This window comes from Otolemur garnettii, unplaced genomic scaffold (assembly GCF_000181295.1).
Source record: "Otolemur garnettii isolate 467f Iridium unplaced genomic scaffold, OtoGar3 scaffold00009, whole genome shotgun sequence".
Classification (NCBI taxonomy): Eukaryota; Metazoa; Chordata; class Mammalia; order Primates; family Galagidae; genus Otolemur; species Otolemur garnettii.
In genome coordinates this window covers 1,347,714-1,360,774 of record NW_003852404.1, presented here as the reverse complement: position 1 = coordinate 1,360,774, position 13,061 = coordinate 1,347,714, and positions in this window count along the sequence as shown.

Here is a 13,061-nt window from a genome sequence, read left to right as displayed (position 1 = left end):
AAATAAATACTCTGATGAGAGACTAGAAAAGATGCAAAGCAGAGAACTGAAGAATAACCTTGGAAAACAGCTCCTTTTACTATTGCCTTTTCTTACCAAATTCGAATGACTTGATAGAAAGGGCAAGATTTCGAGAAAGAAAGGTATGTGTTCAAATCCCAGCTCTGCTATTTACAAACTGAGTAATCTTGGGAAAACCACTTTACCTCTCTGAGGTCTGTTTTTTCATCTATAGATGGTCATGAGGGTTAAATTTGTAAAGCAGTTAGCATTGTACCAGCATCTAATAAACACTCAACAAATGCTACTTTATTTTAAATTTTGTATTAAAAATGGGAGAACAGAGACTGAGTATTTAGGCATGTAAACATACGTGTTTAAGCTGTAAAGAAATGCTTTTCTTTCCTGAGATTTTTTAAAAAGTTCTCCACACTAAAAGTACTCAAAGAATATTATATGAAATGCAGTTTTTTCATCTTATTTTTTATTAATTCATAACTATGTACATTAATGCATTTATGGGGTATAATGTGCTGATTTTATATACAATTTGGAATGCTTACATCAAACGGGTTAACATTTTTGTGCACAGCGTAAGAGTACATGTCAAAATGATTAAGAGTAGAATACAATAAATAAGTAAGTGAGGTGAAAGCTATGAAATACAGTTTTTTGGTTTGGGGGGGGAGTTTGCAGTTTTTGGCCAGGGCTGAGTTTGAACCCACCACCTCCCGCATATGGGGCTGGCGCCCTACTCCTCTGAGCCACAGGTGCTGCCCTATGAAATGCAGTTTTAATAAAAGTTTTCCATTTCCTGTGCACCAGAAACTTTGGCATAATTTGAAAAACAAAAACAAACCAGAACAAAAATAACAGGGTTTGATAAAAGCAATTAGAAAAACTATTTCATCTATGTTTCCTGGCAGCTCTGTTAGAGAAAATTGTAGGGAAAAAGGTGGCAAGCTGATATCTTCCTTGCCTCCCACTTACCAAATCAAGGACTATTTTACTTGTTAGTATTTTTCCTTCTAAGTAGAGGTGCCTTCCGCCCTCCCTCTCTCCCTTCCTCCTTCCTTTTCTTTTTTCTTTCTTTCTTCCTTTCCTTTTTGCTTTCTTTTTCTAGGTGGGAGAAACATAGAAGTAAGAAAGCAAAGAAATAGAGCAGATCTGAAAACCTCATCAGAAACAAAGACTGTAAAATAAATATATTAAAACATTTTTTAAATAAAGAAATAACTATTTGAGAAAAGGGCAATACATCACTAAACATGATGAGGAATATTCGAAACACAGCTTCTAGAAATGACAAATGAAATCCTTAAAAGTAAAATCTTGATCAAAAATTTAGAGAATTAGATATATTTGAAAAAAGAATTAGTGACTTGGAAAACATATCTCAGCAAATGTCCCAAGATGCAACACAAAGAGATGAAGACCTGGAAAATATGACTGAGAAATAAAGAAGCACATAGAGAAACATGAGAGGATACAAAAAACACTGAATAGAACTCCAGAAAAAGGAACTAAAGAGAACAGGGAAAAAGCAAGCTGCAAAGTTATTATGATTATGGATTTTCAAAAATGGTTTAAAAACATTAATCCTGAGTTACAGAGCATACAAGAGATCACAGTCCAAATAAGTCAAAGTAAACTTCAACCACAAAAGCTCACAGTGAAAAATTATCAGATACATGGCAGCAACAAGGCATCATCAACATTACACAGAAACATAAAGACAAGCCAAGTGAACAAGAATGAGTGAGGCTGGAAATCTCATACACTGCTGGTGGGAGCAAAAAGGTATAGGAGCTCTGGAAAATGGTCTTAGAAAGGTAAGCATATTCTTATCCTCTGACCCAGATATCTCACTCCTAGGTATTTACCCTAGGGAAATGAAAACTTAAGTGTTCAAAAACTTGTGCACACTCAAAAACCTATGCATGTACATTGATAACAGCTTTATCTGTAATTGCCAAAAACTGAAAACAACACAAATGTCCTTTAATTAGTGAATGGATAAAGAAACTGTTATATAATACATCCACAAAACTGAATATTAATCAACTATAAAAATAAACTCCCAATGCAAACAACATCATGGATAAATCTCAAATGCATTTTGCTAAGTGAAGGAAGCCCAATTTAAGGTTCCATGTTGTATTATTACATTTCTATGACATTCTTGGAAAAACAAACTATAGTGATGGAGAAAACATCTATGGCTGCCTGGAGTTAGAGTTGGGGGAGGCACGAGAAGGTTTGGGGGACACCATGACTGTTGTGTATGCTGATTGTGGCAAAGGTAACCCAAATCTACATGTATTAAAATTCATAGAACTATATATAAAAGGAAAAAAACAAGGTCAAGTTCAGTGGCTCATTCCTATAATCCCAGCACTTTTGGGAAGCCGGAGCACTTCAGGCCAAGAATTTGAGATCAACCTGAGCAGGAATGAGACCCCTTCTCTGCAAAAAAATAGAAACATTAGCCAGGTTTGATGGCATGTACCTATAGTCTCGGCTACCCAGGAGGCTAAGGCAGGAGGATCTTTTGAGCCTAGGAATTCAAGGTTGCAATGAGCTATGATGACACAACTCTACTCTAGCCCAGGTGACAAATGAGACCTTGTCTCAACAAAAAAAAAAAAAAAAAAGGAAGAAAGAAAAAGAAAGAAAGAAAGACCAATCAACATTACCATGTGATAATTTTTTGGACATCTCTACTGAGATGTATAATTCACATACTAAATAATTCACCCATTTAAAGTGTATAATTCAATGGCTTTAAAATTTTTCAATTATTATTTAATTGAAAAATTAAAAGTATATATATTTATCATGTACAGCATGATGTTTTGAAATATCCAGGGGAGGCCAGGCACTGAGTGGCTTATGTCTGTAATCCCAGCACTCTGAGATGCCGAGGCGAGAGCATTGCTTGAGCTCAGGAGTTGGAGACCAGCCTGAGCAAAAGTGAGACCCTTTACTAAAAATAGAAAAATTAGCTAGGGGTGATGGCAGGTGCCTGTAGTCCCAACTACTCAGGAGGCTGAGGCAGGAGGATTGCGTGAGCCCAGGAGTTTGAGGTTGCTGTGAGCTAGGCTGATGCCACTGCACTCTATCTGGGGAACAGAGTGAAACTCTTGCCTTGAAAAGAAAGAAAGAAAGAGAGAAAGAGAGGAAAGAAAGAAGGAAGGAAGGAAGGAAGGAAAGAAAGAAAGAAAGAAAGAAAGAAAGAAAGAAAGAAAGAAAGAAAGAAAGAAAGAAGGAAAGAGAGAATCCAGGGGTGTCCAACTTTTTTTTTGTTTTTTCTCTGTTGCACATTGGAAGAATGAGAGTTGTCCTGGGCCACACATTAAATACACCAAACACTAATGAAAACTGATTAGCAAAACAAAAAGCTCTGTGTGTACTTTTCATGATATCTGACACCACAGATGAGCAAAAAAAGTCCACACAAAATCAGCATGCAGCATGGTCTGTGGGGCTGATATATTGCAGAATTGCTAACTCAAGCTAATTAACAGATGCATTACCATTTTTTTGTGTGTGCTGAGAACACTTCAAATTTACCCTCTTAGCAATTTTAAAGTATATAGTGCATTGTCGTTAACTATAGTCACCATGTTGTACAATAGATCGCTTGAGCTTATTCTTCCTGTCTAATCAAAATTATGTATCCTTTGGCTGTATAATAATTTTAAAAATAAAAAATGGAAAACCTGAGTAAAGTGATAGCCATCAAAGAAATGTAAAAGATCTACTGCTGGATTAATCTGCCAAGTCCAAAGGGTTTTAGTGGGAGATGTCCCCTAACTTGTTAAAAAATAGATATTCTCTCTCTCTCTCTCTCTTTTTTTTTTTTGCTTTCCCCTCCAAGAATATTAGGAGGTACATGTGTTTTGTTTATATACATTATTTTTGTACAGATTGAGTCAAAGTTATAAGTGTGCCCTTCACCCAAATAGTGTGCACTATAACCAGTAGGTGTGAATTTACCCATCCTCCCTCCCTGCTCCGTCCTCTCTTACCTTGTTAAAGAATTTACAAGCATATTGTTTCCAACTCTTTATGTAATGCTAACTAGCATAACTCTAATACTAATACCAGACAAAAAGAATGCAAGAAAGAAAGAAGAGAAGGAATGGAGGAAAAGAGAGAATGAGAAAAGGAAGGAAGAAGAGAATAAGAAAAAAAAAACTAGGGGCATAAATGTTAAAATCCTAAACAAAATACTAGAAAATTGAACCTAGAAACATATTGAATAAATGATACATCATGACAAGGAATAGAAAAAAATCCCCAAAGAGTATTGTAGATTTTAAAAGAACTTCATAAAAGAAAAGCTTGCTGGGTATGGTATGTGCCTGTAATCACAGCTACATGGGAGGCTGAGGACAGAGGGTCTCCTAAGCCTAGGAGTTTGAGTCTACCCTGAGCAACATAGTAAGAGTCTGTCTCTAGAAAAACAATTTAAACAAAAAGAAGAGCTCAAGTCAAGGTGATAAAGCAACAAAATAACTGTGGAGCTAAGGAAAAACTATGTCTACGTGTGTTTCCATTTCTGGAAATATTACATCATAGACAGATATCCTTTTAAACTACCCCTCCCAACTAGGAGACATGTATAAAGCCTGGATTAAAAAATGCAACCAATTTTTTAATATATAACGAGTTTGAGGAAAGTAAGGAATCTCCCAAGATCCAAAAAATACAGAGGATTCTAACAACCAGAGTAGTGAGCCCCAATCCAGGTGAGATTGTTTCTCCCTCTCAGTAACCAGGAAAGTACTAAAATCTATAGCCTGCATGAGCCAGAGCAGGGCCTGGTGATCAAACAAGGCTGGGATCCTTCAGAGGCTACACTCAGTGAATGGTAGTCAACAATCTCCTACCGGCAATGGAGATAGTCGTGGACCTGTAAACTAAAAATAAAATCCTGAGCACCCACCAATCATTGAAGAGACCCCTCTCATGGCCAAAGGAACCCTTAAAAACTAAGTTCCTGGCCATGACAGGACCAGGAGGCCAAACATGCCTCATTATACCCCTGCCCATTGGGGATTTAGACACAACTGCCCAGTATTCATGGTTAAAATAGAAATCATAGGACTGACAGAATAGATTCTTTGTAGCAATAAGATACCAAATTATAAAGAGAACCTAAGGCCATACCAGGCAAGAGTTAAGTCACACACCCTTACACTTAAAGAATAAACTATCTTTTAACTGCCACAAGGTTTTTCTTTTCCTCTGGCAGCTAAACAATCACTTGCCTGGAGATAAGCAATATTGAAACAATTTGCAGCTTCACCACCAGATGCAGATCCCCTGCCCTCTGTTTCCACCAGTGGTAACTACAGCTTACATTGGACAAGAGACTCATTTCAGTGACTTTCCCCTGATGAGAACACTGCAGACAATAGACAATGGGTAGGTTCTGGTCAGTTTACAGAGGCTGCCCACTTGAGTGCCTCCATGGCCCTGCTTCACCTTTTGACATAGAAGTCGTAATTGTACACATATAAATATTAAGTGTTAACCGCAGATGAAAACAGGTCACATGTAACATGCATGTTTATTCAACATGCATGCATTAGGACCACCTTCATGAATATTCATAGCTCCTTCTGTAACCTGTTGAATCCATATACTAAATCCCTATTCCACTCTCCCCTCTTTTGAAGTGCCTACCTTTTGGGATCTGCCAGGGGCTCTGCTTCCCAGCCTGTCAGAATGGTCACATTGCAGGCTGTAACCCTTTATAAGAAATAGAGTTCATACCTATAATCCCAGAACTTTGGGAGGCTGAGGCTGGAGGATCATTTGAGGCCAGAAGTTTGAGATCAGCGTAAACTACATAGCAAGACTCTATCTCTACAAAAAGTAGAAAAGAATAGGCTTAACTACTTGGAAGCTGAGGCAAGAGGATGGTTTGAAACTTAGAGTTCAAAGCTGCAGTGAACTTTGATTTTTTTTTTTTTTTGGAGACAGAGCCTCAAGCTATCCCCCTGGGTAGAGTGCCTGAGGGGGGCATCACAGCCCATTGCTACCTCCAACTCCTGGGCTCAAGTGAGTCTCCTGCCTCAGCCTCCCAAGTAGCTGGGACCACAGGCACCTACCATAGCGCTCAGCTATTTTTTGGTTGCAGCCATCATTGTTGCTTTGGCGGGCCCAGGCTGGATTAAAACCCACCACCTTAGGTGTACGTGGCTGGCACCTTAGCCACTTGAACCACAGGTGCTGAGCCGTGAACTCTGATCTTGTCACTGCACTCCAACCTGGGTGACAGAACAAGACCCTGTCAAGAAGGAAGGAAGGAAATTTTGTATAGCTGTATGATGTGTTTGTGTTCCATGGTAAATATTATTACAAAAGAGTAAAAAAGTTTGAAAAATGAAAAAGTTTAAAAAGCAAAATGTTGCAGTAAGTGAAGGCTAATTTATTATTGAAGAAAGAAAATTTTAAATACATTTAGAGTAGCCTAAGTGTACAGTGTTTATAAGGTCTACAGCAGTGTACAGCAATGTCCTAGGCCTTCACATTCCCTCACAACTGACTCACACAGAGCAACTTTCAGTCCTGCAAGCTCCATTCATAGTAAAGGGCCTATATGGGTGTGCCATTTTTCATCTTCTGTACAATATTTTTACTGTATCTTTTCTATGTGTATGTATGTTTAGAAGCACAAATGCCTAGCAATGTGTTACAGTTGCCTACAGTATTCAGTGAAGTCCCTTGCTGGACAGGTTTGTAGCCTGGGAGCAGTAGGCTAAACCATATGGTTTAGGTGTGCAGTAGGCTGTACCATCTAGGCTTGTGTACACCTTAGGGTGTTCTCACAGTGACAAAGTCACCTAATAACTCATTACTCAGAACCTAACCCCCTTATTAAGAGGTACATGATTATACAAATAAATTTGATTGATTTGGGCTAACCAAAGGTGGGAAATAATGTCTCTCCTTACCCACAGAACTGCTTCCACACAGATCAGGGTCAGAATAGCCACTCAGCGCCTGTGTGCAACTGCTCTGGCAAAGGTTACAAATGACCCTCTGATTGTCAAACCCAATGGACATTTTCCCACTCTTGCCTTCTGGAGTTGCCTGAGGCATTTGACACTGTGGTCCACTAGTTCCTCCTAGAAAGTCTCTAGCTCCCCAGTCTCAATAGCATTGTCCTCGCTAGGGCCTCTTTCAAGCTCCTGGATGCTATTTCTCTGTCTCCTTCACGGTCCTCTCTCAACCTACCGGATTCTTGTTCTTGATCCATAACTCTTCACATGTTCTCACTGATTTTACCTGACTTCATTCATTTAACCATGGACACTAGTCCTAGCCCAGAACTCTCCCCTGAGCTTTAGAATCGATGGGGCTGGCTGGGCACGGTGGCTCATGCCTGTAATCTTAGCACTCTGGGAGGCCAAAATGGGAGAATTCCTTAAGCTCATGAGTTGGAGACCAGCTAAGCAAAAGTGAGATCCATCTCTATGAAAAATAGAAAAACTGGCCAGGCATTGTGGTGGGTACCAGTAGTCCCAGCTACTTGGGAGGCTGAGACAGGAGGATCACTGGAGCCCAGGAATTTGAGGTTGCTGTGATCTAGGCTGATGCCATAGCCCGGGAGCCTGGCAATGGAGTAAGACTCTGTCTCAAAAAAAATAGAATTGATGGGACTCAGAACATGCTACCCCAAAATATAGCACCCTGACATATTGAATAATTTAAGTTGAAGAAATTTGAGAAGCAGCTGGTTCAGAAAGGACTCTTGGACTCTTTGATCTTCTTAAGCAGCTCTTCTGCCTCATGTGAGAGGTGCCCTCCCAAGACTCAGAGGAAAGGAAGAAGCATCTTTCTCTCCAAAGATGGCAGGACACAGAAAGGAATCTGAAGGAACAGGCCTTGCTAAGTGTCTCCTACTTTACTACCCTTAGCTCTCACCCCCTTGTCTCATCATGTTTTTTCACAACTCTCTACTCTTCATCAAACCTGGTATAGAAATGCTCAGTTTAATGGTTTCTTCAAGTGTTTATTTCCTTAAGAAGGCTCCCATGCCACATCAAACTTACATTAAATTAATTTGTATGTTTTCTTTTGTTAATCTGTCTTTTGTCAGCCCTATCCAGAAAATCTAGGAGGGTATAGAAAAAATATTTTTTCCTCCCCTACAGGCTCCATAAACACCTGTAACCCCAAAAGTCCAAAACACAGCTTATCACTCTTTTCCCTGAGGATGATCCTAGAGTTTTCCTCTTAACCCTTCACAGCAACCAAACACCAAGGCATGGTAATTCCACCTACTATATATGCTTCAAACCCAGCACTCATTTCTCTACTCCTGCCTCAACTGCTTTAGTTCAAGCCCTTATCATCTCATCTATAAATTGTGCCGAAAGCCTAACTGGTCTCAGCATCTAGTCTTGCCAGCCTTGCCTCCATACCTGGTGTCACCTGAGTGATTTGTCTAAACTGCAAATCTGACCATTGTTGCTTTCTTTTGTATAACCTTTCTATGGCACCTCATTTCCTACTAAATACCCTAGCATGGCTTAGATGGATTGAAATAGCAAGGAAACCTTTCTGGAGCTGTTTTTTGGACACCTCTCTAGTATCTTTCCATACTGACTGTGCCTAGCACATCACACAAACCACACTGCCTTTTCCTCTAAGCCAGTGGTTGTCAAGCTTCCTAATGCATGATGCATTTTCATTGTTACAAAGGGGTCATGACCCACAGGTTCATAACCGCTGCTTCAGCCTTTGTTCATGCTCTACTCTCTGTCTTTTCTGCATCCAGCCTCCTGGCAGTTACTATTTGTCTTCCTTGTCATGCTGGGGTTGTCTCTTCCAAGAGAACTCCTCCTCTGTTCCCACTGTCCCCTGTACATACTGCCAGCACACTTGATTTGTCCATATATGTGTTTTTCTCTCCAAGTGAGCTGAAAACTCCTTAAAGGCAGAGACCCCACCCTATTCAGTGTTGCATTTTAGCATATATTAGAAGCTCCATAGGCATTTGTCTGAATTGAAATCTGAAACGCAGAAAGTAAATTTTTTAAATCAAGCAATGACATACTGATTTTATAAAATTGAGAAATGCTCTTCATTTTTTTTAACCAAGCAATACATCAAAGTACAAAGAAGAAAGCTACAAATCCCCCAGAGCCCCACTATGTGAAACTAACCAACATCAACAGATCCAGTGATGGAGACAAAGAAGATAACAATCTAGACACCCTGAAATAATTTCATAAAAACAGAATTGGACTAGATATTCTATATCTAATAAAATATATGAAATTTGAAAATAGTTTAATTTAACTTGAGGGAAAAAACTGAAGTGAATCTGTAGGAATTTTCTGAACCATTCATGAACTGTTTCTTCTCCACAAGAAATATTAGTGAGCTTTTAAAAGTAATTCAAACTCCAAGGCAAATGATTTGCATTTTGGCAGAGTAGTTAACAACTTCAATTATTGGATAATCTGGGGACTGGTTAGGGAGTTCCCAAGAGGACAGAAAAGTTTTACCAAGAAACAAAATGTATTGAGTTAAGCAATAGGGAGTTCAAAAACAGTTATTATTAAGAGTCTGTTTTTTAACTTCACAAAATTGTTTTTCATTACTTTCGCTCTTGGTTCAATAAAAAAGGCTTTTAAATTGGATTTTTTTAAGAATTTAATAAGCTCCTTAAAAGTGATGCAAATATTTCTTAAATCCTGAAATAAGCTTTCTACTGCATTCAGATGTGCGCATCCAAAAAGTTAGATTCCAATCAATGGAAAGTAACTGATGCGCCTAATGAAGGAAGACTTAGTGGGCACCTTACAGAGTACAATGGAGGAGACCCACTGCCCCTGCATTTCAAGAACTCTCAATCTAGTAGAAAGGTGTTCATTCATACCTTAAATATTTTTCACAAAAGATGACAATGTGCCTGGCACTTTGCAATGCACAGTGATTGTGATATTTATGTCACACTAAGGGCAAATGGGGAGTTAAGAGGTACTTTGGACTGATATAGCCACGAGGCCCAAATATCTGTGAAGCCTCTCTTATTATCCCCCCTATTCTGGCCTCTTCAGAAGAGTTATCTAATCTGTCCTCTCTCTTCCCTTAGCACCATGTACATGAGTAAATTGCGACGTACTCTGTATTAACTATCTCTTTCCTATGGGACTATGAGTATCTGGAGGGCAAGGATAAGTCTTGGTCGCCTCTGCACTGATAACCTAGAGCAGTGTCTGGCATTAAATATTTGATGGATTAAAGAAAGAAAGAATGAATAGATGGTGGATAAATGGAGGCAGTTGGTATTAGAGAATCCTTAAAGGATGAGTAGATTTCCAGTAGGTGGAGATGGCAGAAAGAACATTCCAGACAAAAGAAAAAACTTAAGGAAAAGTCCAAAATTCATTCAGGAATGGACAGACAGAACAGCTGGGCTAGAATTGGAGGTAGGATGAGGCTGGGAATGTGATGAGTTGGCACTAGACTGAAGAGAAGCTTATAAGTGAGGCTAAGGAGTGAGGATATTATTTATCAGCCAGAAATGCCTCCTTCAGGGTGACAGGACTAAAGGAATCTCTGATGAAGGTCTTTCAGGCACTACCACAGCTTGTGTCCTCCACAGTGGGGCAACTGAATTCCCACAGACCTCAGGCTGGGGTTTTCTCTGTTGTTGAGGGTAACAAGAGCTTATCATTTTTTTTATAACAAAATAGATCTAATCTATAGAATGGTAGAAGAAGGTAAAATGAGGTAGGTGAAAAGATTGGGAGATTATTACAATAGAATAGATGAGAAATAAGAAGGATTTAAAGTGAATATGAAAAAGAATCTTCATGTCTAGGCAACAGATTGAATTTGGAAAATGAAGGAAAAAGACCCAAAGATAACTCAGATTTGGTGTCTGAGGATAGCATCAATGGTAGCATTAATAATAGAGACAGAGGAGGCACCCATAGCTCAGTCAGTAGGGCGCCAGCCACATATACCTAGGGTGGTGGGTTGGAACCTGACTCAGGCCTACTAAGCAACAATGACAACTGCAGCCTAAAAATAGGCAGGTCTTGTGGTGGGTGCCTGTAGTCCCAGCTACTTGGGAGGCTGAGGCAAGAGAATCACTTAAGCACAAGAGTTTGAGGTTGTTATGAGCTATGATGCCACAGCACTCTACCCAGGGCGACAGCTTGAGTCTCTGTCTCAAACAAACAAACAAAAAATTAAAACAAAATAATAGAGACAGAAAAGCCATAGGGAAAATTAGTCTGGGGTCAGTGTTTGTGGCCGCACAACTTCAGAGTAAACAGTGGTTTCTGTTTTAAATAAAACGATTTTGAGATCCCTTTGAGGCATTCACAAAAAAACAGTGAATCTCAGGTAGCACCTGTCGCTCAAAGGAGTAGGGCACTGGCCCCATATACTGGAGGTGGTGAGTCCAAAACTGGCCCCAGCCAAAAACTGCAAAAAAAAAAAAAAAGAAAGAAAAAGAAAGAAACCAGCAAATCTTCAATTCTTCCAGACTCAGTATTCTCCCATAATTGGTTTCCAGACCCTGAACCAAAGAGTCTTTTTTTGTAGATGCCTTCTAGAAAGAATGACAGAACAGTTAAGAGCCTGGGCCCTGGAACCAGGGTGTCTGAGTTTCAATCCCAGCCTTTCCTCTTATGTGCTAGGTGATTTTGAGCTGCCTACTTAACCTTTCTGTACTTCAATTTCCTCATCTTTAAATGGGGATAGTAATACTACCTATGTAATTTAGGGAGGATTGAATTAAATAGTACATGCATAATTGTTAACTACCTTATTTTCCAAGGGAAGAAATACAAAGAAAAAAAGGCCATGGATCCCTATCCATCAATGAACACATTTAAGGGGAGGGAGGTGGGAAAAAAGTCAGACAAGAAAGGAGAGAAGGGGAAGAAGAACTGGAAGGTGGATAATGGTGCAGGTCCTGGAAAGCAGAGAAAGAGAGACTCTCAAGAAACAGGAAGGCAACAGCTTCAAACATTGTGGGAGTTGAAGGCTAAAAGGGCATTGTATTTGCCAAGTAGGAGGTTCTTGCTAAGACCAGTGCCACTGGCTGATATTGCTTTCTTGTTATGTGGTTTGCTTTAAAGTGGTACAACTGTTATCCCTTTGCTGCTTCCTCTGTGATCATGTTTGGTCAGTTTCTAAAAAGATGAAATATGGTGTAATGAGATACTGTCTGGCTCTGTAGCAAGAGTTTAAACAGTGATGCTTGTCTTTCATTCTTTTTTTTTTTTTTTTTTTTTTTTTTGCAGTTTTTGGCCAGGGCTAGGTTTGAATCCACTTCCTCCAGCATATGGGGCCAGCACCCTACTCCTTTGCGCCACAGGTACCGCCCTGTCTTCCTTCCTTCCTTCTTTTCTTACTTCCCTCCCTCCCTCCCTTCTTTCTCTCTTTCTTTCTTTCAATGGAGTCTTACTCTGTGCCCTGGTGTCATAGCTGGTAGAGTTTCCTGGTGTCATAGCTCACAGCAACTTCAAACTCCTGGGCTCCAGCAATCCTCCTGCCTCAGCCTCCCGAGTAGCTGGGACTACAGGGGCCTGGCACAACACTCAGCTAGTTTTTTCTATTTTTAGTAGAGGCGGGATCTCACTCTTGCTCAGGCTGGTCTCCAACTCCTTAGCTCAAGGGATTCTCCCACTTTGGCCTCCCAGAGTGCTAGGATTACAGGCATGAGTCACTGCACCCAGCCCCAGGACTTGTATTTTCATACAGCAATAATAGGATCTTGTATTTCATACAGCCCCAGGAACTTGTATTTTCATACAGCAATAACTTTAGGATCTACAGAGAACTCAAAATAATCAACATAAAAAACAGTGATGATAATTAATAAACATCAAGAATAATATAGTGCTTTGCTTTACAATTTTCAAAAACTTTTCAAGATCACTCAATTGTATCTCAGAACACTACAATTAATAAAATGTCTCTTGGCTCAGTGCCTGTGGCTCAAGTGGCTAAGGCGCCAGCCACATACACCTAAGGTGGCGGGTTCGAATCCAGCCCAGGCCTGCCAAACAACAATG